The following is a 26,234-nucleotide window of genomic DNA, read 5'->3' on the forward strand; positions in this document are numbered from 1 at the left end:
ATATTCATACTACAAAGTCCAGTATACATAACAACTGGGAGCCAATGTAAGTTAGCAAGCACAGGGGCGATAGGTGAACAAGACTGAGTTTTTAAAAAATTCTTGCATGGGATACGGGTGTCGCTGGCAAGGCCAGCATTTGTTGCCCATCCCTAATTGCCCTCGACAACTGAGTGACTTGCTGGGCCACTTCAGAGGGCATTTAAGAGTCAACCACATTGCTGTGGGTCTGGAGTCACATGTCAGCCAGACCAGGTAAGGATGGCAGATTTCCTTCCTTAAAGATGAAAACCAGATGGGTGTTTACGACAATCAATGATAGTTTCGTGGCACCATTACTGAGACTAGTTTTCAGTGTTATTAATTGAATTTTTAAAGATTCAACGAGCTGCCATTTGAACCCATGTCCCCAAAGCATCAACCTGGGCCTCTGGATTATTAGTCCAGTGACATTACCATTACACCACCATCATACGCACTCCTGGCTGGTCTCCCACATTCTGCCCTCTGTAAACTTGAGCTCAGGCAGCCCATATCTTACCTCTGCACTGAGTCACTTCTCATCCTTGGTGATTTCAACCTCCATCTCAACTCATCATCTTCTCTCTCCTCTGAGTTCACTGCCCTTTGATCCTCCCTAAATCTCTTCCTCCATGTAAACTCCCCAACCCATATTCACAGCCCTTGACCTCGTCACCTCACGTGGTGTTGCTGGTCCCATTGTATCAATTACAGATAAGGACATCCCTGATCACTTCCTTGTATTACTCTCTCACCCACATTCCCCCTTGCACCTCCCAATCCTACCTCATTCTGTATCCATCCCTGTAAAAAATGATCCCCCTATTCACTTACAATTACACTTTCAAAATCCGAACTTTCTAGGCATTGGCCCTCCGTTTGCCACGACATTTCTGCAGCTCCTGATTTGCTCAGCTGCACTCTCACCTCCACCTTTAATGCTCCGGTCCCCAGTAAAACCATTTCTCTCTCTCACCCTGGCCATTCCCCCATTACGGCCCTCATCTCCGCTCCCTTAAATCCAAGGGACAGAGACTTGAATGGATATGGCGGACAACTGGTTTAGCCATCTATTTCCAGCTCTGCTTGGACCATGTAAAACACTATTCGGGACCTGCTGTTGTCTGCAAAAACTGCTCAGTGGTCCAGGATCATCCCAGAATGCAAAGATAACCCCCAGCTTCTTGTCTCTACTGCAAACTGCCTTAGTTTTTCTAGTTTTAGAGATACAGCACTTGAATCAGGCCCTTTGGCCCACCGAGTCTGTGCCGACCATCAACCACCCATTTATACTAATCCTACATTAATCCCATTGCCCCCTCATATCCCCACAATTCCCCTACCACCTACCTACACTAGGGGCAATTTATAATGGCCAATTTACCTACCAACCTGCAAGTCTTTTGGCTGTGGGAGGAAACCGGAGCACCCAGAGGAAACCCACGCAGACACAGGGAGAACTTGCAAACTCCACACAGGCAGTACCCAGAATTGAACCCGGGTCACTGGAGCTGTGAGGCTGCGGTGCTAACCACTGCGCCACTGTGCCTTCTTAAACCTCTCTCCCCTCACTTCCAACAATAAGTGCGAGTAGTGCATGGACTTGTTTGTCACTCAGATTGAGACCATCCAATCAGCTGTCTCTGCCGCGTCCCTCCCTTCCCACTATCCTACCTGGCCAAACTTCCTTTAAAGATCTCCCCCCTGTTCTCCAGCCATGAGATGCTCAAAGGAGGAGAACATGCCAGAGGAGTCAGTAGGGGGGTCCGGTTAAGATGGTGATCTGGTGATAAGCTCCACAGGGCCACCGCGATGGTCTTGGCAGGGCACGTGGTGGAAGATGTAGTCAGGCGGGGGGGGGGGGAGGGGCTTCAATAAGGGGCAAGGTGTCCTCACCCCTCAGCCAGCTTTCAGCCAAGGCTGTGATTTACGATTCAATCATCCACAATATGTTGGTGGATGGCAGAAGCCATGGTCACGTGAACGGACAAGTTCCGGAGGGAGACACGCAGAGAGGTGTTGAGAGATGATCCAGTGGCAGAGTCCACATGGTCAGCAGTGGGAGGGGAGAGTTAGATTGGTGGGTGGGGGGAGATTGGCAGCATTAACTCCCCCCCCCCCCCCCAGCGGGCACACTGGGCAGGGAAGTCGACAAAGAGAGCGGGATGGGGGCAATTGAGGTTGCTGCCCATAATGAGCCAGTGCCGAGTGCCTTGATGAGCCCATCGGAGGATGCTGAGAGGCACGGCAAGGGGGGTGGGGTGGGACTGCAGGCTCATCCAAGAGGGAGTCAAACCTGGGATGGCAGCAGGAAAGCAAGAAGGTCGAGGAGTGCCGAAGGGTTTGGGTTGGGAATCGGGAGGGCAGAGTACCTGAGATTGGAGAAGTGAAAGGAGGAATAACCACAGAAGAGAGGTGACCAGGAGGGGGCAAAGAGAAAAGAAGTTGAAGAGAAAGAGCAAATGCGGAAATAGAGTGATGGGCTTGGGCGCAGAGCGGCAGCCAAAATGCACCGGCGAACGGGCTCATTTGGAATTCGCTACCCCAGAGAGCCATGATCTTACTGAGTGGGGGGCGGAAGGCTGGAGGGGGCCAGCTCCTATTTCGTACAAGGGAAACCTGGGCATACTTCCCTGCCCTGCATTCAGAGCGCAGGGAGCCGGTTTCTCACCACCGGTAAGGTCTAATGGCCTCCCGCCCTCACCCAGAATGTGCCGCCCAGTTGGAATCCTCCTTACACCTGTTGAAGGTGGTTCTGGAAGACTTTTTTTGGGAGGGGTTGTTATGGGGTGCGGGGGGGGGTGGATGCATTTATTAAAATTCCCCCCCGTTAGGGAGGACGGGCAGGAAGGGGCTTTTTCCTGGGTGGCCACCTCTGGGTGGACGAACTCCAGCCACGCGATAACCCGCCATATCCGTCTGCAGGGCTCACGGGCGTCCCACGCCGATTGGAAGTTTCGACAGCAGATTGGAGGATTCCTGACTTTGTCGGTCAAACGCATTTCTTCCCGCCCCCGACATTTTCGAAATGGATGAACAAAAGGGTTCCAAGAAAATGAGAAAGCACTCGCTTTGTTTTTCAAACACCCTGGTGATTTCTCTCCCGGTTTGCTCGCAGCTGTGTCCAAGAGCGCTCAATTCCTGGAGACACTCAGGGAACACCTGAAACGTTGGCGACGCTTGTCCCAGTAAGAAACTCAGGTGGAGAGGCTGTCGCTCAGGAAGTTTGGGATGTAGGAACAGGAGTAGGCCATTCCATTAGATCAGTGGTACCCCCAGATGAAAGTCCGACCTCAGACCCACGCCATCACTAAGGCCGCCTATTTCGACCTCCGTAACATCAACCCACCTCAGCCCATCTGCTGCTGAAACCCTCCTTCATATCTTTGTTACCTCCAGACTTGACTATTCCAACGCTCTGCTGGCTGGTCTCCCACATTCTACTCTCCATAAACTTGAGGACATCCAAAACTCTGCTGCCTATCCCCGAACCCGCACCAAGTCCCATTCACCCATCATCCCCCTGTGCTCACTGACCGACATTGGCTCCCGGTCAAGCAACATCCTGATTTTAACATTCTCGTCCTTGTTTTCAAATCACTCCGTGGCCTCACCCCCTTCCCTATCTCTGTAACCTCCTCCAGATCCCACAACCCTCCAGGATCTCTGCGCTCCTCTAATTCCAGCCTCTTAAGCATTTCAATCGCTCCACCATTGGCGGCTGTGCCTTCAACTGCCTGGGCCCGAAGCTCTGGAATTCCCTCCTTAAATCTCTCCGCCTCTCTAACTCCTTTAAAACACTCCTCAAAACCTACCTCTTTGACCAAGCCTTTGGTCAAATGCCCTAATAACTCCTTATGTGGCTCAGTGTCAAATTTTGCTTTAAACTGCCCCTGTGAAGTGCCTTGGGACGTTTTAAGTTAAAGGCACTATATAAATACAATGTTGTTTTGTTGTTGTTGTTACCTGACTGAGAAGTTGGAATGCTATCACTGTCCAGGAAAGAGATTGAATAAACAATGGAAACTGGCAATCCATCGGCACCAACACACTTCTTCTTCTTTGGCCTCCTTGTCTCGAGAGACAATGGATACGCGCCTGGAGGTGGTCAGTGGTTTGTGAAGCAGCGCCTGGAGTGGCTATAAAGGCCAATTCTAGAGTGACAGACTCTTCCACAGGTGCTGCAGATAAAATTTGTTTGTCGGGGCTGTTACACAGTTGGCTCTCCCCTTGCGCTTTTGTCTTTTTTCCTGCCAACTGCTAAGTCTCTTCGACTCGCCACACTTTAGCCCCGCCTTTATGGCTGCCCGTCAGCTCTGCCAATCGCTGGCAACTGACTCCCACGACTTGTGATCAATGTCACAGGACTTCGTGTCGCGTTTGCAGACGTCTTTAAAGCGGAGACATGGACGGCCGGTGGGTCTGGTACCAGTGGCGAGCTCGCTGTACAATGTGTCTTTGGGGATCCTGCCATCTTCCATGTGGCTCACATAGCCAAGCCATCTCAAGCGCCGCAGACTCAGTAGTGTGTATAAGCTGGGGATGTTGGCCGCCTCGAGGACTTCTGTGTTGGAGATACGGTCCTGCCAGCTGATGCCAAGGATTCTCCGGAGGCAGCGAAGATGGAATGAATTTAGATGTCGCTCTTAGCTGACATACGTTGTCCAGGCCACCGACACACTGGGTACTCTCTTTCAGCTGTTCCATGAGGGGAATAGTGGAGGGGACAGGGGAGGGGAGTCAGTTGTGGAGCCAATTTGGTGCTACCGTGAGAGAGGCTGCTCACCTGTGCCGGCTTGGGAACAAACTCATTCTCCTGTCCTCATAGACAGGCACATAAAAATATTGTTTCGAGTGCCAGTCTGAAGAGCTGCAGAAACATCGAGCATTCACGGACACCAATCTCCCACTGTCTGATATAAACCAACCTCACAGTCACGGACACCAATCTCCCACTGTCTGATAAAAACCAACCTCACAGTCACGGACACCAATCTCCCACTGTCTGATATAAACCAACCTCACAGTCACGGACACCAATCTCCCACTGTCTGATATAAACCAACCTCACAGTCACTGACACCAATCTCCCCCTGTCTGATATAAACCAACCCCACAGTCACTGACACCAATCTCCTCCTGTCTGATATAAACCAACCCCACAGTCACTGACACCAATCTCCCACTGTCTGATATAAACCAACTCCACAGTCACTGACACCAATCTCCTCCTGTCTGATATAAACCAACCCCACAGTCACTGACACCAATCTCCTCCTGTCTGATATAAACCAATCCCACAGTCACTGACACCAATCTCCTCCTGTCTGATATAAACCAACCTCACAGTCACTGACACCAATCTCCCACTGTCTGATATAAACCAACCCCACAGTCACAGACACCAATCTCCTCCTGTCTGATATAAACCAACCCCACAGTCACTGACACCAATCTCCTCCTGTCTGATATAAACCAACCTCACAGTCACTGACACCAATCTCCCACTGTCTGATATAAACCAACCCCACAGTCACTGACACCAATCTCCCACTGTCTGATATAAACCAACCTCACAGTCACTGACACCAATCTCCCACTGTCTGATATAAACCAACCTCACAGTCACTGACACCAATCTCCCACTGTCTGATATAAACCAACCCCACAGTCACTGACACCAATCTCCTCCTGTCTGATATAAACCAACCTCACAGTCACTGACACCAATCTCCCACTGTCTGATATAAACCAACCTCACAGTCACTGACACCAATCTCCCACTGTCTGATATAAACCAACCTCACAGTCACGGACACGAATCTCCCACTGTCTGATATCAACCAACCTCACAGTCACGGACACCAATCTCCCACTGTCTGATATAAACCAATCCCACAGTCACTGACACCAATCTCCTCCTGTCTGATATAAACCAACCCCACAGTCACTGACACCAATCTCCTCCTGTCTGATATAAACCAACCCCACAGTCACTGACACCAATCTCCTCCTGTCTGATATAAACCAACCCCACAGTCACTGACACCAATCTCCTCCTGTCTGATATAAACCAACCCCACAGTCACTGACACCAATCTCCCCCTGTCTGATATAAACCAACCTCACAGTCACTGACACCAATCTCCCACTGTCTGATATCAACCAACCTCACAGTCACTGACACCAATCTCCCACTGTCTGATATAAACCAACCTCACAGTCACTGACACCAATCTCCCACTGTCTGATATCAACCAACCTCACAGTCACTGACACCAATCTCCCACGGTCTGATATCAACCAACCTCACAGTCACTGACACCAATCTCCCACTGTCTGATATAAACCAACCCCACAGTCACTGACACCAATCTCCCACTGTCTGATATAAACCAACTCCACAGTCACTGACACCAATCTCCCACTGTCTGATATAAACCAACCCCACAGTCACTGACACCAATCTCCCACTGTCTGATATAAACCAACTCCACAGTCACTGACACCAATCTCCCACTGTCTGATATAAACCAACTCCACAGTCACTGACACCAATCTCCCACTGTCTGATATAAACCAACTCCACAGTCACTGACACCAATCTCCCACTGTCTGATATAAACCAACTCCACAGTCACTGACACCAATCTCCTCCTGTCTGATATAAACCAACCCCACAGTCACTGACACCAATCTCCCACTGTCTGATATAAACCAACCCCACAGTCACTGACACCAATCTCCCACTGTCTGATAGAAACCAACCCCACAGTCACTGACACCAATCTCCCACTGTCTGATATAAACCAACCCCACAGTCACTGATACCAATCTCCTCCTGTCTGATATAAACCAACCCCACAGTCACTGACACCAATCTCCCACTGTCTGATATAAACCAACCCCACAGTCACTGATACCAATCTCCTCCTGTCTGATATAAACCAACCCCACAGTCACTGACACCAATCTCCCACTGTCTGATATCAACCAACCTCACAGTCACTGACACCAATCTCCCACTGTCTGATATAAACCAACCTCACAGTCACGGACACGAATCTCCCACTGTCTGATATCAACCAACCTCAGTCACTGACACCAATCTCCCACTGTCTGATATAAACCAACCTCACAGTCACTGACACCAATCTCCCACTGTCTGATATAAACCAACCCCACAGTCACTGACACCAATCTCCTCCTGTCTGATATAAACCAATACCACAATCACTGACACCAATCTCCCACTGTCTGATATAAACCAACCCCACAGTCACTGACACCAATCTCCCACTGTCTGATATAAACCAACCCCACAGTCACTGACACCAATCTCCCACCGTCTGATATAAACCAATCCCACAGTCACTGACACCAATCTCCCACTGTCTGATATAAACCAACCCCACAGTCACTGACACCAATCTCCCACTGTCTGATATAAACCAACCCCACAGTCACTGACACCAATCTCCCACTGTCTGATATAAACCAACCCCACAGTCACTGACACCAATCTCCCACTGTCTGATAGAAACCAACCCCACAGTCACTGACACCAATCTCCCACTGTCTGATATAAACCAACCCCACAGTCACTGACACCAATCTCCTCCTGTCTGATATAAACCTACTCCACAGGCCCTGAAAGATTAGGCTGAGCCTGTTACTTGGATTGGACTTGTCTCCATTCCCGTGCCGAGGGGATCACTGTCACAGACGGGAGGGACAACATTTGGGGACTCTCGATTCTCCAATTCTTCCTGGTGGATAATGGAGGTGCCACTGTGCATAATGTGTAAGTTAGGACGAACTGTCAACAAGGATTAATCAACACTTTCTCCTTGGAGATGTTATTCAGACAGTGAATTGTAGATTTTTTAAAATCAAGATTCATTTTTGATTCCTGTCAAAAGATTATTTTATTGTGAACTCATTTCAGCTGAAAGTCCCTGACTTAAGAGGAAGATCATAGACAGCAGCTCTTAAAGGGACATTGCAGTCCTGAGGAGTCATCAGCTATTTCACGCCTTACCTGATATAAACAACAAATTGACAAATTAAGCAGTGCCATTTTTATTACTGGCAGCTGCCTGAGGTGTCGCAGACAGTGACGTTTCAGTCAGCGCCATCTTTATTACTGGCAGCTATCTGAGACATCGCAGACAGTGATGTTTCAGTCAGTGGCATTTTTATTACTGGCAGCTGCTGAGGCAGCACGGACAGTGACATTTCAGTCTGTGCCATCTTTATTACTGGCAGCTGCCTGAGGTGTCGCAGACAGTGACGTTTCAGTCAGCGCCATCTTTATTACTGGCAGCTGCCTGAGGTGTCGCAGACAGTGACGTTTCAGTCAGCTCCATCTTTATTACTGGCAGCTGCCTGAGACCTCGCGGACATAGGAAACTTAGACTGGTTAGCTTAACATCTGTCATTGGGAAAATGCTAGAGTCCATTATTAAGGAAAAACTAGCAGGACATTCAGAAAAGCATCATGCAATCAAACAGAGCCAACATGATTTAATGAAAGGGAAATCATGTTTGACAAATTTGTTAAGAGTTCTTTGAGGATATAACAAACAGAGTGGATAAAGGGGAACCAGTAGATGTAGCGTATTTGGATTTTCAGAAGGCATTCGATAAGGTGCCACATAAAAGGTTATTACACAAAATAGGAGCTCAGGGTATTGGGGGTAATGTGTTGGCATGGATTGAGGATTGGCTCACACACAGAAGGCAGAGAGTCGGGATTAATGGGTATTTTTCAGGTAGGAAAGCTGTAATTAGTGGGGTGCCACAAGGATCAGACCTAGGGCCTCAACTATTTACTATCTATATTAATGACTTAGAGGAAGGGACAGAGTGTAGTGTATCCAAATTTGCTGACAATACAAAAATAGGTGGGATGGCATGTTGTGATGAGGACACAAAGAATCTGCAAAGGGATATAGATAGGTTAAGTGAGTGAGCAAAAACTTGGCAGATGGAGTTCAATGTGGGAAAGTGTGAGGTCATCCACATTGGTAGGAAGAATAAAAAGGCAGATTATTATTTAGATGGAGAAAGACTACAAAATACTGCAGTCCAGAGAGATCTGGGTGTTCTTGTACAGGGAACACAAAAAGTTAGCATGCAGGAACAGCAAGTAATTAGGAAGGCAAATGGAATTTTGGCCTTTATTGTTAGGGGGCTAGAGTTTAAAAATAGGGAAGTCTTATTACAACTGTACAGGGTGTTGGTGAGGCCGCACCTGGAGTACTGCGTACAGTTTTGGTCCCCGTATTTATGGAAGGATATACTAGCATTGGAGGCAGTTCAGAAAAGGTTCACTAGGCTGATTCCTGGGATGAAGAGGCTGGCTTATCAAGAAAGGCTAAACAGGTTATGCCCTTACTCATCGCAGTTTAGAAGAATGAGAGGTGATCTTATTGAAACATATAAGATTCTAAGGGGGCTTGACAGGGTAGATGTTGAGAGTATGTTTCCACTGGTGGGGGAATCTCGAACTAGGGGACATAGTTACAGAATAAGGGGGCACACATTTAAAACTGATGCAGAGGAATTTCTTCTCTCAGAGGGTGGTGAATCTCTGGAATTCTCTACCTCAGAGAGTTGTGGAGGCTAGATCACTGATTGTATTTAAGGAGGAGGTAGATAGAGTTTTGAAATCTCGGGGAGTCGAGGGTTATGCGGAGCAGGCCTGAAAGAGGAGTTGAGGCCTGGGACAGATCAACCATGATCTTATTGAATGGCGGGGCAGGCTCGAGGGGCTGAATGGCCTACTCCTGCTCCTATTTCTTGTGTTCAGTCAGTGCCATCTTTATTACTAGCAGCTGCCTGAGACGTCGCGGACAGTGACGTTTCAGTGGATGAGGCTGCATTTGCACATGTGCCAGTACTGCGTCACCTAGTGGTTGCGTTGTCAGCAAACGCAGCCATCTTAAAGACATTGCAGGTTCAGTATAATGTGTTTGAAAGAAAAGCGGATTTATTTAACATATCCAGAATATTAATCTCCAGCCCAGTTACTGGGGTTTATTAACATTAGAAGCAGATTCCCACTGTCAGAATGCGCATGGTTCAGTCCTGGATGTGATTAACAGCAGAATCCCACCCCTGCAGTCACTTGTGAACTCGCTGATGTCTCAGCAGGAGGAATGACTGAATGAAACCCTTCCCGCAAAGCGTGCAGCTGAACGGTCTCTCTCCAGTGTGGACGAGCTGGTGTTTCGTCCATTCTGCATACCTTTTGAAGCTCTTCCCACAGTCGGAGCATTTAAAGCACCTCTCGTGGTTCTGACAGCAGTGGTGCTTCAGCAGGTGGGATGAACGGGTGAATCCCTTCTCACACACGGAGCAGGTGAACGGCTTCTCCCCGGTGTGGACACTCTGGTGTTTCAGCAGGTCGCTGGACTGACCGAACCTCTTCCCGCAGTGAGAGCACCCGAACGGTCTGTCTCCAGTGTGAATCTGCCGGTGGATCTTCACTTCGCTGGGGCTTTTGAAGCTCTTCCCACAATCGGGGCACTTGAAGGGCCTCTCGTCGGTGTGAACCCGCTGGTGCTTCAGCAGGTGGGACGACTGAGTGAATCCCTTCCCGCAGAGGGAGCAGGTGAACGGCCTCTCCCCGGTATGGCTGCGCCGGTGTCTCACCAGATGTGAAGAATGGGTGAATCCCTTCCGGCACACGGGGCAGGTGAATGGCCTCTCCCCGGTGTGAACGCGCTGGTGTGTCAGGAGGGCAGACGACTGAGCGAATCCCTTCCCGCACACGGAGCAGGTGAACGGCCTCTCCCCGGTGTGACTGCGCCGATGAACATCCAGCTGGGAAGGGTAATTGAATCCCTTCCCGCAGTCCCCGCATTTATACGGTTGCTCCCCGGTGTGGGTGCCCTTGTGTCTCTCCAGGTTGGACAATCAGTTGAAGCCTCGTCCACAAACAGAACACGTGTACAGTTTCTCTCCGCTGTGAATGGGGTGATGATTTTTCAGGCTGTGTAACTGGTTAAAGCTCTTTCCACAGTCAGTGCACTGGAACACTCTCACTCAGGTGTGCGTGTGCCTATGTCTCTCGGTGTCTTTCCAACATCAGTGATTTAAAAAAAAAATCAATTCCCACCTTTTTGACTGGATATTCCCATCTGCAGGTCCTCCTCAACTGATACCCTATCAAAGGATTTTACAAAATTCATTACTGTGTACAGCATGGGCATTCAGAACAGACAATTCTAGTTTCCTTAGAACATTCATTAATCTCATGCCCCTCCTAAGCTGTAAATCAACCGTCTGACACACTCTCTCTCTCTCTCTCGCTCCCCTCTCAATCCTCACTGTGCACTGTATGGGAGAGACTATGGTGTGGTGGTAATGTCACTAGACTAGTAACCCAGAGCCCCATGCTAATGCTCTGGGGACATGGGTTCGAATCCCACCGTGGCAGATGGTGGAATCTGAATTTGATTAATAAATCTGGAATTAAAAGCTAGTCTAGTGGTGACTTTGAAACCATTATCGATTGTTTTAAGGAAGGAAATCTGCTGTCCTTACCTGGTCTGGCCTACGTGACTCCAGACGCACAGCAATGTGGTTGAGTCTTAACTGCCCTCGCAAGCCACTCAGTTGTATCAAAGGGCTATAAAGCCAAAGAAAAGGAATTACACCCCAGGGACTGCAGTGGTTCAAGAAGGCAGAAGGGATGGGCAATATAAGTGCTGGCCTAGCCACTGATGCCCACATCCCATGAACGAATAAAAAAAAAATTATAGGTCATGAGCAGCACTGAGTGAAAAAAGATCTTCCAGTTGGCCTTCTATCATAGGAGCAGGAGTAGGCCATTCAGCCCATCGAGCCTGCTCTACCATTCAATACGATCTTGGCTGATCATCCACTTCAATGCCTTTTTCTCACACGATCCCCACAATCGCTTTATATCACTGGTATTTAGAAATCTGTTGATCTCTGTTTTAAACATACTCAATGACTGAGCAAGAAGGCATACGGCATGCTTGCCTTCATCGGTCAGGGCATAGAGTATAAAAATTGGCAAGTCATGTTGCAGCTGTACAGAACTTTAGTTCGGCCACACTTAGAATATTGCGTGCAATTCTGGTCGCCACACTACCAGAAGGACGTGGAGGCTTTGGAGAGGGTACAGAGGAGGTTTACCAGGATGTTGCCTGGTCTGGAGGGCATTAGCTATGAGGAGAGGTTGGAAAAACTCAGATTGTTTTCACTGGAACGACGGAGGTGGAGGGGCGACATGATAGAGGTTTACAAAGTTATGAGAGGCATGGACAGAGTGGATAGTCAGAAGCTTTTTCCCAGGGTGGAAGAGTCAGTTACTAGGGGACATCGGTTTAAGGTGCGAGGGGCAAAGTTTAGAGGGGATGTGCGAGGCGGGTTCTTTACACAGAGGGTGGTGAGTGCCTGGAACTTGCTGCCGGGGAAGGTGGTGGAAGCAGGTACGATAGCGACGTTTAAGAGACATCTTGACAAATACATGAACAGGATGGGAATCGAGGGATACGGGCCCCGGAAGTGCAGAAGGTTTTAGTTTCGGCAGGCATCAAGATCGGCGCAGGCTTGGAGGGCCGAATGGCCTGTTCCTGTGCTGTTCTTTGTTTTGTTGTTCCACAGCCCTCTGGGGTAGAGAATTCCAAAGCTTCACAACCCTCCGAGTGAAGAAATTTCTCCTCATCTCCGTCCTAAGTGGCTTCCCTCATATTTTGCTGGGGTAGTCACATGACCGAACAATAATGGTGGCATTGACTAATTACAGCAATCACTCAGTTGCAACAGTGACCCAGTTACAGCTCCTGGAAAGTGCATCGGCATTGCGGAAAGGTACAATTCGGCTCGGTTGTGATGCTTCCATGTAGTTGAATAGCCTCATGATAATCACAGCCAAGGATTGCACTTGAAGAATGACCCGCTTGGGCAAGGAGCTGGAGTGGCTGGTGCTGCTGTCTGAGGAACTCAGCAAGATTCAGGAGAGGAGATGAAAACAGTTGAGTTCAGCACTGCAGGTCACTGAACAAATCTTCGCCCTTAAAGAATCCTACCCTTTTAAAAAGGGCACATAGCATCCAGCTATCTTCTGTGGCATACCCTCTCCTGTTCGATAGATGAAGAGAACCTTAATGCTCTAAACCTGGGGTCGATAATGGTAGTGTGAGCGGACCGATAATCCTGGACTAATAATCCAGAGGGGTGAGTTCAAATCCCACCACGGGAGTTGGGGCATTTAAATTCAGGTAATTAAATGAATCATAGAGTCATAACGGCACAGAAGGAGGCCATTCAGTCCATTGAGTCCATGCCGGCTCTCTGCACAGCAATCCATTCAGTCCCATTCCCCCGGTTCTATCCCCGTCACCCCGTAAGTTTATTTCCCTCAAGTGCTCATCCAACTTCCTCTTGAAATCATTCATCGTCGCCGCTTCCACCACCCTCGTGGGCAGCGAGTTCCTGGTCATTACCACCCGCTGCCTAAATAAAGTCCTTCCCCACATCCCCCCCTGCATCTCTTGCCCTAGAATAAAATGGTGACCGTGTGACTACCAATAGTCGGAAAATCCCATCTGGTTCACTAATGTCCTCTTGGGAAGGAAATCTGCCATCCTTACCCGGCCTGGCCTACATGTGACTCCAGACCCACAGCAACGTGGCTGACACTTCAGCGCTCCCCAAAATGGCCCAGCGAGCCACTCAGTTGTATTCAAGAAGACGGCTCACCACCACCTTCTCCAGGGCACTAAATGCTGGCTGCGCCAGTGATGCTCACAACCCGTGAATGAATAAATACTAAGTAATAAAATCTCCAGCGATTTGAAGAAAACCCCAGCATTAGACTAGTTTTTTTTAAATTCCAGATTTGAATTCAAATTTAACCATCTGCCAGGGTGGGATTCGAACCCATGTCCCCGGAGCATTACCCCGGGGCTCTGGATTACTAGTCCAGTGACATTACCACTACACCACTACCTCCCCCTCGCTCACTGAAATAACATTGCTGCAGATTAGCTTCCAACTCCTCCTCTCTCTGGAGAGAGACGTGGGTGCGGAGTGAGGCCAGTAGGGAGCCTGGGGACAGGTTTGGCTTGGTGGCAGAAGCAGCTGCTGAATGGGTGATGTCATTCTCCGTGACAAAGAAGTCCATGAGAATGTTGTGCCCAAAGTTGGAGTTGGGGCTGGAGGGGGCAGGGGAGAGAGGTGGAAGGAGACAGTTGGTAGTGGAGAAAAGAAGCTGCGGGGTGAGGGTGGAGTGGGGGGGGGGGGGTTCAATTTTGCATTCCAGTATGACCCTGTCAGGATTTTACTGGAGACGACAGCAGCAAGACTGCAAGAAAGAAGGTGGCTGAGGAGGTCGATGGCTGCAGGAATATTGCAGTGAATGGAGGATCCAAAACCTCAAATTTCAGAGCCCTGGTCTGTGGTGGAGAGAATTTTAGAGCCATGCACTTTAAGTGTTTCAAATTAAGAGGATCTTTTACCCAGTGAGACATTTTAGAACAAGTGTAATTGCTAAAGCAGACAGGTTTACAACCATAATAAAAAAGAAAAATACTGCAGATGCCGGAAATCTGAAATAAAAACAAGTAGTGCTGGAAATACTCAGCAGGTCAGGCAGCATCTGTGGAGAGAGAAGCAGAGTTAACGTTTCAGGTCAGTGACCCTTCATCAGAACTGGCAAAGGTTAGAAATGCAATAGGTTTTAAGCAAATAAAGCGGGGGTGGGGCAAAGGAGAACAAAAGGGAAGGTGTTGATAAGACAGAGAGTCACAGAGAATAACTGACAAGGAGGTCATGGGGGCAAAGGCAAAGAGTGTGCTAATAGTGTGGTGAAAGACAAAGCGTTAGTGTAGAGAGGGTGTTAAATGACCGAAGAATGAAAGCCCTAGCCAAAAGCAGAAGCATTAAAAAAGTGGGCAGGCATACGGTAAAAAAAAAATTGAATGATGAAATAAACTAAAATAAAAATAAAAAATAAAACTAAAAATAAAAAGGAGGGGCAAGTCATGCTCTGAAATTATTGAACTCAATGTTCAGTCCGGCAGGCTGTAGTGTGCCTAATCGGTAAATGAGATGCTGTTCCTCGAGCTTGCGTTGATGTTCACTGGAACACTGCAGCAATCCCAGGACAGAGATGTGGGCAGGAGAGCAGGGGTGTGTGTTGAAATGGTAAGCAACTGGAAGCTCGGGGTCATGCTTTCCGACTGAGCGGAGGTGTTCTGCAAAGCGGTCACCCATCAGCATTTGGTCTCCCCAATGTAGAGGAGACCACACTGTGAGCAGCGAATACAGTATACTACATTGAAAGAAGTACAAGTAAATCGCTGCTTCACCTGAAAGGAGTGTTTGGGGCCTGGGATAGTGAGGAGAAAGGAGGTAAAGGGGCAGGTATTACACCTCCTGCGATTGCAGGTGAGGGTGCCATGTGAAGGGACGAGGTGTCAGGGGTAATGAAGGAGTGGACCAGGGTGTCGCGGAGGGAACGATCCCTTCGGAATGCTGACAGGGGAAGGGAGAGGAAGATGCAACTGGTAGTGGCATCACGCTGGAGGTGGCGGAAATGGCGGAGGATGATCCTTTGGATATGGAGGCTGATGGGGTGGAAAGTGAGGACAAGGGGAACCCTGTCACGGTTCTGTGAGGGAGGGAGAAGGGGTGAGGGTAGAGGTGCGGGAAATGGGCCGGACACGGTTGAGGGCCCTGTCAACAACAGTGGGCGGGAATCCTCGGTTGAGGAAAAAGGACGACATATCAGAAGCACCGTCATGGAAGGTAGCATCATCAGAGCAGATGCATTGGAGACGGAGAAACTGGGAGAATGGAATGGAGTCCTTACAGGAGGCAGGGTGTGAAGAAGTGTAGTCGAGGTAGCTGTGCGACTCGGTGGGCTTATAATGAATATTATAATTAGTCAGCACGGTTTTGTGACGGGTAGGTCGTGCCTCACAAACCTTATTGAGTTTTTCAAGAAGGTGACCAAACAGGTGGATGAGGGTAAAGCAGTGGATGTGGTGTATATGGATTTCAGTAAGGCGTTTGATAAGGTTCCCCACGGTAGGCTATTGCAGAAAATACGGAAGTATGGGGTTGAAGGTGATTTAGAGCTTTGGATCAGAAATTGGCTAGCTGAAAGAAGACAGAGGGTGGTGGTTGATGGCAAATGTTCATCCTGGAGTTTAGTTACTAGTGGTGTACCGCAAGGATCTGTTTTGGGGCCACTGCTGTTTGTCATTTTTATAAATGACCTGGAAGAGGGTGTAGAAGGGTGGGTTAGTAAATTTGCGGATGACACTAAGGTCGGTGGAGTTGTGGATAGTGCCGAAGGATGTTGTAGGGTACAGAGGGACATAGATAGGCTGCAGAGCTGGGCTGAGAGATGGCAAATGGAGTTTAATGCGGAAAAGTGCGAGGTGATTCACTTTGGAAGGAGTAACAGGAATGCAGAGTACTGGGCTAATGGGAAGATTCTTGGTAGTGTAGATGAACAGAGAGATCTTGGTGTCCAGGTGCATAAATCCCTGAAGGTTGCTACCCAGGTTAATAGGGCTGTTAAGAAGGCATATGGTGTGTTAGCTTTTATCAGTAGGGGGATCGAGTTTCGGAGCCACGAGGTCATGCTGCAGCTGTACAAAACTCTGGTGAGACCGCACCTGGAGTATTGCGTGCAGTTCTGGTCACCGCATTATAGGAAGGATGTGGAAGCTATGGAAAGGGTGCAGAGGAGATTTACTAGGATGTTGCCTGGTATGGAGGGAAGGTCTTACGAGGAAAGGCTGAGGGACTTGAGGCTGTTTTCGTTGGAGAGAAGGAGGAGGAGAGGTGACTTAATAGAGACATATAAGATAATCAGAGGGTTAGATAGGGTGGATAGTGAGAGTCTTTTTCCTCGGATGGTGATGGCAAACACGAGGGGACATAGCTTTAAGTTGAGGGGTGATAGATATAGGACAGATGTCAGAGGTAGTTTCTTTACTCAGAGAGTAGTAAGGGCGTGAAACGCCCTGCCTGCAGCAGTAGTAGACCCGCCAACTTTAAGGGCATTTAAGTGGTCATTGGATAGACATATGGATGAAAATGGAATAGTGTAGGTCAGATGGTTTCACAGGTCGGCGCAACATCGAGGGCCGAAGGGCCTGTACTGCGCTGTAATGTTCTAATTCTAATCCTAATTAATAGACATCCTATCCCCAGAGATGGAGACAGAGAAGTCAAGGAAGGGAAGTGTCAGAGATGGACCATGTAAAGGTGACAGAAGGGTGGAAATTGGAAGCAAAGTTGAAGACGTTTTTCAGTTCAGGGTGAGAGCAGGAAACGGCACCGATACAGTCATCAATGTACTGGAATACGAGTTGGGGAAGAGGGCCTGAGCAGAACTGGAACAAGGAATGTTCAACATATCCCACAAAAAGACAGGCATAACTAGGACCCATGCGGGTACCCACAGCAACACCTTTTACTTGAAGGAAGTGAGTGGAGTTGGAGGAGAAGTTGTTCAATGTGAGAACAAGTTCAGCCAGGTGGAGGAGGGTGGTGGTGGACGGGGACTGGTTGGGCCTCTATTCAAGGAAGAAGCAGAGAGCCTTCCAACCATCTTGATGGGGAACGGAGGTGTAGAGAGATTGGACGTCCATAGTGACGAGGAGGCGGTTAGGGCCAGGAAACTGGAAATTATCAAAATGACGTAGGGCGTCAGAAGAGTCACGGATGTAGGTGAGAAGAGGCTGGACCAGGGGAGAAAAGATAGAGTCAAGACAGGAAGAAATAAGTTCAGTGGGGCAGGAACAAGCTGAAACAATGGGTCTGCCAGGACAGTCCTGTTTGTGGATTTTGGGAAGGAGGTAGAAGCGGGCTGTCTGGGGTTGTGGGACTAAACTGGAGGAGATGAGGTCAGTGACAGTCCTGTACAGTGACAGCAGCTTGATGTTCAGTGGTGGGGTCATGGTCCAGGGGGGAGGTAGGAAGAAGTGTAGAAAGTGTAAGTAGTGAAGGTCGGAAGGTTTACAGCTATTTCACTGATTGCAGAAGGGCCTAACAACAAACAGGTTCTTAGCTGGTATCTCTCCATTTAAATGGAAACATTGAGAGAAAGGAAGTCACTGTCTTGTGATGCAACATGAAACACAAAGACTTGCATTTATATTGCACCTTTCACAACCTCAGGTCGTCCCAAAGGGCTTTACAGTCAATGAAGTACTTTTGAAGTGTCAACACGGTTGTAATGCAGGAAATGTGGCAGCCAATCGCAGTGGTTAGCACCGCAGCCGCAGAGCTCCAGCGACCCGGGTTCGGTTCCGGGTGCTGCCTGTGCGGAGTTTGCAAGTTCTCCCTGTGACCGCGTGGGTTTCTACCGGGAGCTCCGGTTTCCTCCCACAGCCAAAGACTTGCAGGTTGGTAGGTAAATTGGCCATTGTGAATTGCCCCTAGTGTAGGTAGGTGGTAGGAGAATTGAGGGAAGGTGGGGATGTGGTAGGGAATATGGGATTAATGTAGGATTAGTATAAATGGGTGGTTGATGGTCTGCACAGACTCAGTGGGCCGAAGGGCCTGTTTCAGTTCTGTACCTCCCTATGACTGGTGACCCCCATCCCTTCGCCTGTAGAAGGATAGGGAGAGAAATCCACAAATCTGAATTCAAATGGCCCCCAGGTGTTACACTTCACTGTCTATAACATGTACACAGCAAGATCCCAAAAGCTGCAATGTGATAACGATGGATAATCTGTATCAGTGATGTTGGTTGAGGGATAAATATTGGACCAGGACAGCAGGGAGAATGCCCCCTGCTCCTCTTTGATATAGTGCCATAGGATCTTTAACATCCGCCTGAGAGGGCTAACAGGGTCTCGGCCGAAAGACATGAGAAACACCTTGGGGCATTTTATTATGTTAAAGAGACGACACAAACACAAGTAGCTGTCGCTGTTGAAACAAGTGACAACACCATCCCTATGAATGGGCTCAAACGCAGTGAAGACGACCCTGCCCCTTTAGCTCCCTTCAGTCACAGCTCAGGGGTACACACTGATTTCAAAAAAGCAGACTAAATCATTTGTCTCCCTTTGCCATGAAAATTAGTCCCAGAAACTGTGCAGACCCTGACACCCAACTTTCTATACGTGGCTGAAACGAATATTAAAACCCCATAATAAATTATTCTGTTACTCACAAATTGTTCCTGACTCTGGATGTTTTCTAATTAGGAAAAAATAGTTTGCAAAACAGAACCATCCAGAATTCCCCATCAATTAATGCACAACCTTCTCTCCATTGTGGAAAGATCTTGGCCTCCTGTGCTGGGGGTGGGGGGGCGGAGAAAGGGAAGACACGCCCCCTAACCGCCCGGCCCGCCCACCCCGAGCCCTGATTGGTTGGAGGACAAGCCGCCGACTGGGCCTCCAGCCCTATTCCCCTCTTCTGATTTGCTGATATCCACGTCAATCACGCGTCAGGCTGGCTCAACATCGTTCAGCCAACCGGCCGCGCAGAAGACCTTGGATTTCGGTCAGAGAGAGGGACAATAAGCAATTCTACGAGACGGTTGAAATTAAAAGGGAACAAAAAAAAATCCGATTCGATTTTCCCCCACCAAATGCAAACCTTGTCTTAAATGTTCCAAGATGGCGGTGAAGTCCGGAAGGGGAGGTGGGAGGTTGCAGGATGTGATGATTCAGCGGGTTTCCGGTAACGCAGCTTGCGCCGCGCGGTGCCCGGAACTTGTTGGGATTTCAGTGACTCGATGGCGGCGACCCATACCCAGAATCCGTAGCGCGGAAATACGCCCTATGCTGGACGACAGGCAGCTAGCGCGCAGCCGCAGGAGGACCCCCCCCTCCCCTTCAGTCACTTACAGGGGGAATGGAGGAGAGTGAAGGATGGGGTGGATCAAGAACACACATTAGGTCACTTTCATAAAAGGTGATTGTCTCCCTTTTACCTGTGACATCCTATGAGACTATGACAGAGGTAAACTATTCCTCCTCATCCTTCTCAACATGGTTGACCACACCATCCTCTTTCCAATGCCTCTCCAGTGTCGTCCAGCTGAATGGAAATGCTCTCATCTGGTTCCATTCTTACCTATCTGATCGTGTAGGGGAATCACTTGCAATGGCTTCTCTTCCTGCTCCCGCACTGTTACCTCAGGTGTTCCTCCAAGGATCCATCCTTAGCCGTCTCCTATTTCTCATCAACATGCAGCCCCTCAGCGACATTGTCCAAAAGCATAGCCATGGTTTTCATATGTACGCTCACCACCACTTCTCTCCACTTCTCCACTGTTGCTAAATTGTCAGACTCCTTATCTGACATGAGCAGAAATTTCCTCCAATTAAATATTGAGAAGACTGAAGCCATTGTTTTTGGTCCCAGCTCCAAGCTTCGTTCCCTCGCTACCGACTCTATCCCTCTCCGTGGCAACAGTCTGAGATTAAGCCAGTCTGTTCACAACCTTGGTGTCACATTTGATCCCGAGATCATATTCATGCCATCATGAAGACTGCGTATTTCAACCTCCGTAACATCACCCTGTTTCAGCTCATCTGCTGCTGAAACCCTCATTCATGCCTTTGTTACCTCTAGACTTGACTATTCCAATGCACTCCTGACTGGCCTCCCACATTTTATTCTCCTTAAACTTGAGGTCATCCAAATCTCTGTTGCCTCTGTCTTAACTCACACCAAGTCCCTTTCCCCCATGACCTGTGTGCTCGCTGACATACACTGGCTCCCAGAAAAGGCTGAAGCATTCACAACCATCTTCAGCCAGAAGTGCCAAGTGGATGATCCATTTTGGCCTCCTCCTGAGGTTCCCAGCAGCAAAGGTGCCAGTCTTCAGTCAATCTGATTCACTCCGTGTGATATCAAGAAACAGCTGAAGGCAGAACATACGACAAAGGCTATGGGCCCTGACAACATTTCGCCAGTAGTACTGTTGACTTGTGCTCCAGAATAAGCTGTACCCCTAGCTAAGCTGTTCCAGTACAGCTACAACACTGGCATCTTCCCAAGAATGTGGAAAATTGCCCAGTTATGTCCTTTACACAAAACGTAGGACAAATCCAACCCGGCCAGCTCTTATCAGTCTACTCTCGATCATTATCAAAGTGATGTAAGGTGTCATTGACAGTGCTAGCAAGCATCACTTAAAACAGCGATAACCTGCTCACTGGTACTCAGTCTGGGTTCTGCCAGGGCCATTTGGCACCACGCTCTGGGGAAAGCCGTTTCTCCCGAATTTCTTATTTGATTTATTAGGGGCTGTCTTATATTAATGATCTTGAGTTCTCCAGGGGTCAGTGGGACCCTTGCTCTTCCTGATATATATTAACATTCTAGACCAGGGATGTCCAATATATGGCCCATGAGCCAGGATCCGGCCTGCCAAAGGTTTCCATCTGCCCCACGGATATATTTCAGGGATGAGAAATTTCCCATTGTCTTCTTCCAGACTGGCTTTGAAAAAAATATCACGTCAGTTTCACAGCTGACAGGTGCTGTATGATATGCGATAACAGCAGTTTCCAGCGTTGGACAGATATGCGTTTTTCCAACTTTTTTTTTAAAACGCTGCCCGAAACCCCTGAAAGTGTCCAAAGAATGGGAAACCGCTGTTCCTGATGTGAGCACCTGTCAGCTGTAAAACTGACAGTGCAATTGTTTTAAAAAACTGATCAACCACAAGGCTGCTGTGTGCTGAGCACTCCCCCTCTCTGCAACTGTTAGAGAGAGGGGGGTGAGAGAGGAAGGAGAGGGAGAGAAAGGGAGGTGCAGAGAGAGAGGGGGGGGGGGAGAGAGAGGAGAGAGACAGATGGGAGGGAAAGAGGATGGGAAGGGAGAGAGAGAGGGGGAGGGAGAGAGAGGGGGAGGGAGAGAGAGGGGAAGGGAGGAGGAGGGAGGGAGACAAGGAGGGAGAGAGAGATGGTGAGGGAGAAAGAGTGGAGCAAGAGAATGGGAGGGGTATATTTATAGAGAGACAAAGAGGGGGGAGGTGATGAGGACAAAGAGGGAGGGGGGAGGGACAGGAAAAGAGAAAGGGGGTGTAACAGAGTTGGAAGGGGGAAGAGAGAGAGCCGGGAAGAGAGAGACTGAGGGGCAACAGAGAGAGAGGGAAGAGTGAGTGGGGGGAACAGAGAGAGAGAGAGTGGGGAAGAGAGAGGGAGAGGGGGAACAGAGAGAAAGAGAGGGAACGGGGGGGGGGGGGGGGCGCGAACAGAGAGAGAGAGGGAGGAAGAAAGAGGGGGACAGAGAGGGAGGACAGAAAGAGGGGGTTACACAGAGAGAGGGGGGTTCAGAGAGAGAGAGGGATGTTGGATCCCATTAGTTGCACAAAAAGAAACGAAGTCCGACTGTAGCTTTAAGAAACTTTATTGCAGTACGTAATTGTTACATCTTCAGAAAACTTAACAATGAACTGAACTAAAACTAAAATCAACACATACACTGAACTAACCCAAAACTAAAAGCAACACACACACACTGAACTAACTCTTCACGCAAATCAAGCCTTATTATAGTTATTCATACAAATCAGTAACACCTACTCTTTGTTCCCAATTGGTCTACAAACTTCTGCAGTTTCTTGGTGTCGGGGCCTGATTGGGGTACTGCCTTGTCAATTTGTTTTAACTTCTTACTCCATTTTCCCATCCCCTTATCTCCTTGTGAACCATTAGGCTGATTGTTGTACAATAGGCTACTAATAAGCAGTCTGCAGCTGTCCCGTTAGTTTGTGCTTGGTAGTCTACTTCTACTGATAAGCTGCCTCTGCAGCCCTGAAGTCATTTCTGATAAGCTGTCTCTGCAGCTCTGAGGTTATTTTGTTAGTAGGCTATACTTAATTGATTAGTTCACTTTAAATGTCCCCAATAGTTCTGTTCCTACAGTCCCCCCTTTGATTCTTCAAAACACTTTTAAGAATCATTCCCTTGATCCCACCTAGGTGCCTTTAATGGTCTCTATTTGTCTAGAAACAGCCTTCAACACCCAGAGGGGTCACACTCAATACGTTGCCTGCTTGTGCCACAAGAGGGGCCCACGGGAGCTCTGTAAAGGCATAAGTTTTGCAGGGGCTTCAGTTACTTGTTTACAACATAAAAGATAGTATACTTGTACAATTACAATTTCATTTCAGCATCACTATTACATAATCAATTGTACAAACATAATACAATTCCATTCTTAAAGTACATTGACCATTCATTAACTCATTTTAAGTATATATGAATAGGTTATACAATTACCCTTTTATGGCATAACTAATTGTCCCTCCTTTTACAGAGCAAGTTCGAACACTAATTGCTTTTCGGGTAGCTGTCCAACCTGTGTTCATACATCCTCTTGCATCGCCTAATTAATTTCTTAAGTTGCCTAATTAAGTAGGTCACATCTAATGCCATGATACCCAAACCCACTATCAGGACATGGGAGATAATTCTAAACCAGGGGTGTATCTGCACGTCTGACCCCCAGTTCCATAAGTCCTCCTTCCAGGTAGAATCATTTATCTCGTCAATCTCATCTTGTAGCATCTTCGACTGTTGTTCTAGATTGTAGTACACTACAGCAATGACTTCCAGCTGCTGTCTCTCTTTACCCAGGCGTGTGGGCAATGACTGAATAGTATATTCGTATTCCCGGAGGTAATTTATCAAATCCTCCTTAATACTTTCTGTCACAGTTATCGTTTCAGTCTTTCGTTTATGTATCTCTACCAACTCCATCTTTCCTACTCGGGTTGGTATTTGTGGGTTGAACCAAAATGTACTGTTGCTCACCGGACAAGTCCGGTTATGTCCAAACTGGTACGCCTTCGCTGTGGTGGTTAAGCAATATCTCCCCTTTCCCATATAGGCCACATGGGTTAGCCCTGACAATGCTTTCCTAGTTTCCATGGTGCAATTTACAATGGCATTAAATCCACATTTTGATTCTGCCATTTTATATATAGGATGAGGCCATATGACCACCTGGTTTTCCAGACTACACTCAGACAATGGACAATGTTGTTCCAATTACCTCTTTTCCAATTTCCACAACATTTCCATAACATAGGGTAATATATCATAGTATTTTATGTAATCTTTTCCCCTTATCACCCCTATATTTTCTACTTCATGTAATTGCATCCCTAACTTATCTCTCAGAATTACAGGTATTCCCAACACTACTTCAATACTCATAGATCCTGTATTTACACATTCCTGACCTTTCCATACTTTAAATTTTCTGATTTGGCACCTGGTAATTTTATCATTTGTGTGTCTAGATAAGTCATCCAACTGGGTGTCAGTGATCCAAACTGGCACCTGGCTCGCATCAATTTGCCTCAAATTTGTTCTAACATCCACGGACCATATGTACTACAAACACTTTCATTATTTGGAATGATATCATTAACAGTATGGGCATGACCTTCTAGTACTCTCATCAGTCCTGTAGTTAGTTCAGTTGCTCTGCATGTAACAAATCACATTTTCTTCCATTCCCAGTACCTCTTTGCATACCAGGCAGTGTTTATTTTGGAGTCTGTAATTTGCTGTTGACTTTATATACCTTCATTTGGGACCAGTGTTTCCATCGGCCCTTCCCTTTTACCATTACTTTGTCTCCCACAACAGGCACCTTCGTCTGTTCCTCTTTCATGTCTGTTTCTATAGACTCTCCTGCCTCAGCTCATACAGTTGCCAGCACAGCTCCTTCACAAATCACCCTTCCTGTCACCGTATTCATCAAGTCCTTTCCTACTTTAGCTACACCACTCTGTCCCTTTTGTTCCTTTTTCAAAATATCCTTTACTAGCTGACTGAGAATTCTAACCTTCTGGTCCACCTTTTCCAAATCTATCGTATTGACAATTGAAGTTCCCTTATTAAGGACTGTGGCTGTGTCATTCACTAAACTACGTTTATGTCTTTTCCCTTTATTATTCCCTCATTACCAAATTCTTGTCTTAGCAATTGTTACAGTAATACTTTGTACAACTTTCGGGTCTTCTCAGGGCACCGGCCAGGTAGCTGGATATCTGAGATATTCAACATTACCGGTACCAACTCAAGCTTTATATTATCATATACAACTTTAGTGGTATGGACCAGAACCCATTGCTAATCTCCAACACAGTAAACCACTGTTTTGTTATTTTCTAAAACTTTGATTGTCCTCTTAAATATCAGATAAATTTCCCTTTGAGTGCTTTAAATAACCACTCATATCAATTAAATTTTGTTTATTGATTCCAATTTCTTCTGCCCAGACTTGGTTGTACTTTTTGTACGTTAAAGACAGAAGTGCTTGCAACTATCTCTCCTTCTCAAGCACTTTGCCTCATTGATAAAGATGCTGTGACATTTGATGTCTGCAATTCAGTTCTTAAATTCTTAAAGCTGCTGGATCTCTTGCTGTGGCATCAGTTCTCACATGGCCTTGGAACCTGCCGTTGCCTGCTTAAAAAAACCACAAAGAATCCATTGTGGCTCTGCCCCTGAGCCCAGTGGGTTACTTTGTCCACTTATATCTGTCAATTTAGAAATTTAAAATTTAACAATGTCCAATATGTATAAATTTTACTCTCAGCAATGCAAAAAGCTGCAGCAGGGTTAAGTTCTTTGTTTGTCTCCAAGGGGGCGGAGCAAAACATTCTCAGCTGCATCACTTTACGTAACCTTTTTTTCTGATCGAAAAGAACTACTCTCCATTTTAAACTTTTTTCAATCCTTTTGGTATCCTTAGGGTTTGAAAACAACAAAATCATTAGTAACATTATCAACTTCAAAGGAAAGCATCTCCATCAGGAAAGACAGCATTTTAGATTAAAGTCCAATTATTACTAAATTTTTAACATCTTTTGTAAGAGGTTTCTAATGCCAGGATTTTTTTTATAACAAAGATGATTCCAAATTCCAATTCACTGCAATAAATATTTAAAAACCAGAACTGCCAATGTTATATGAGCGAGTCTTGTGTCCGGAACTGAAGACTCCTCCAAAACTTGACATAATAAACTTGAAAGTTCATTGTGGCCACAAATTAAATTTCCAGTTTTTCAACTTAACAGGTCAATTAACCTGAATAATATAAACTTAATTCAGGCTTATTAACTTATAATACTTATTAACTACACACAGAACAGAATAGCACGTGCTTTGTTTTAAAAGATAGGTAAATTACGTCATTTTCCTTGTTCTTCAGGTGCCTTTTCA

The 26,234-nt window shown here is 47.3% G+C and overlaps 1 pseudogene; it reads right to left on the reverse strand.

Moving 5' to 3' along the window:
- Positions 1 to 8,547: 8,547 nt before the first annotated feature.
- On the reverse strand, positions 8,548 to 20,109 carry LOC137348675 (zinc finger protein 135-like; annotated as a pseudogene).
- Between the last annotated feature and the right edge of the window lie 6,125 nt (positions 20,110 to 26,234).

The sequence above is a fragment of the Heterodontus francisci genome, chromosome 34 (assembly GCF_036365525.1).
Source record: "Heterodontus francisci isolate sHetFra1 chromosome 34, sHetFra1.hap1, whole genome shotgun sequence".
NCBI lineage: Eukaryota > Metazoa > Chordata > Chondrichthyes > Heterodontiformes > Heterodontidae > Heterodontus > Heterodontus francisci.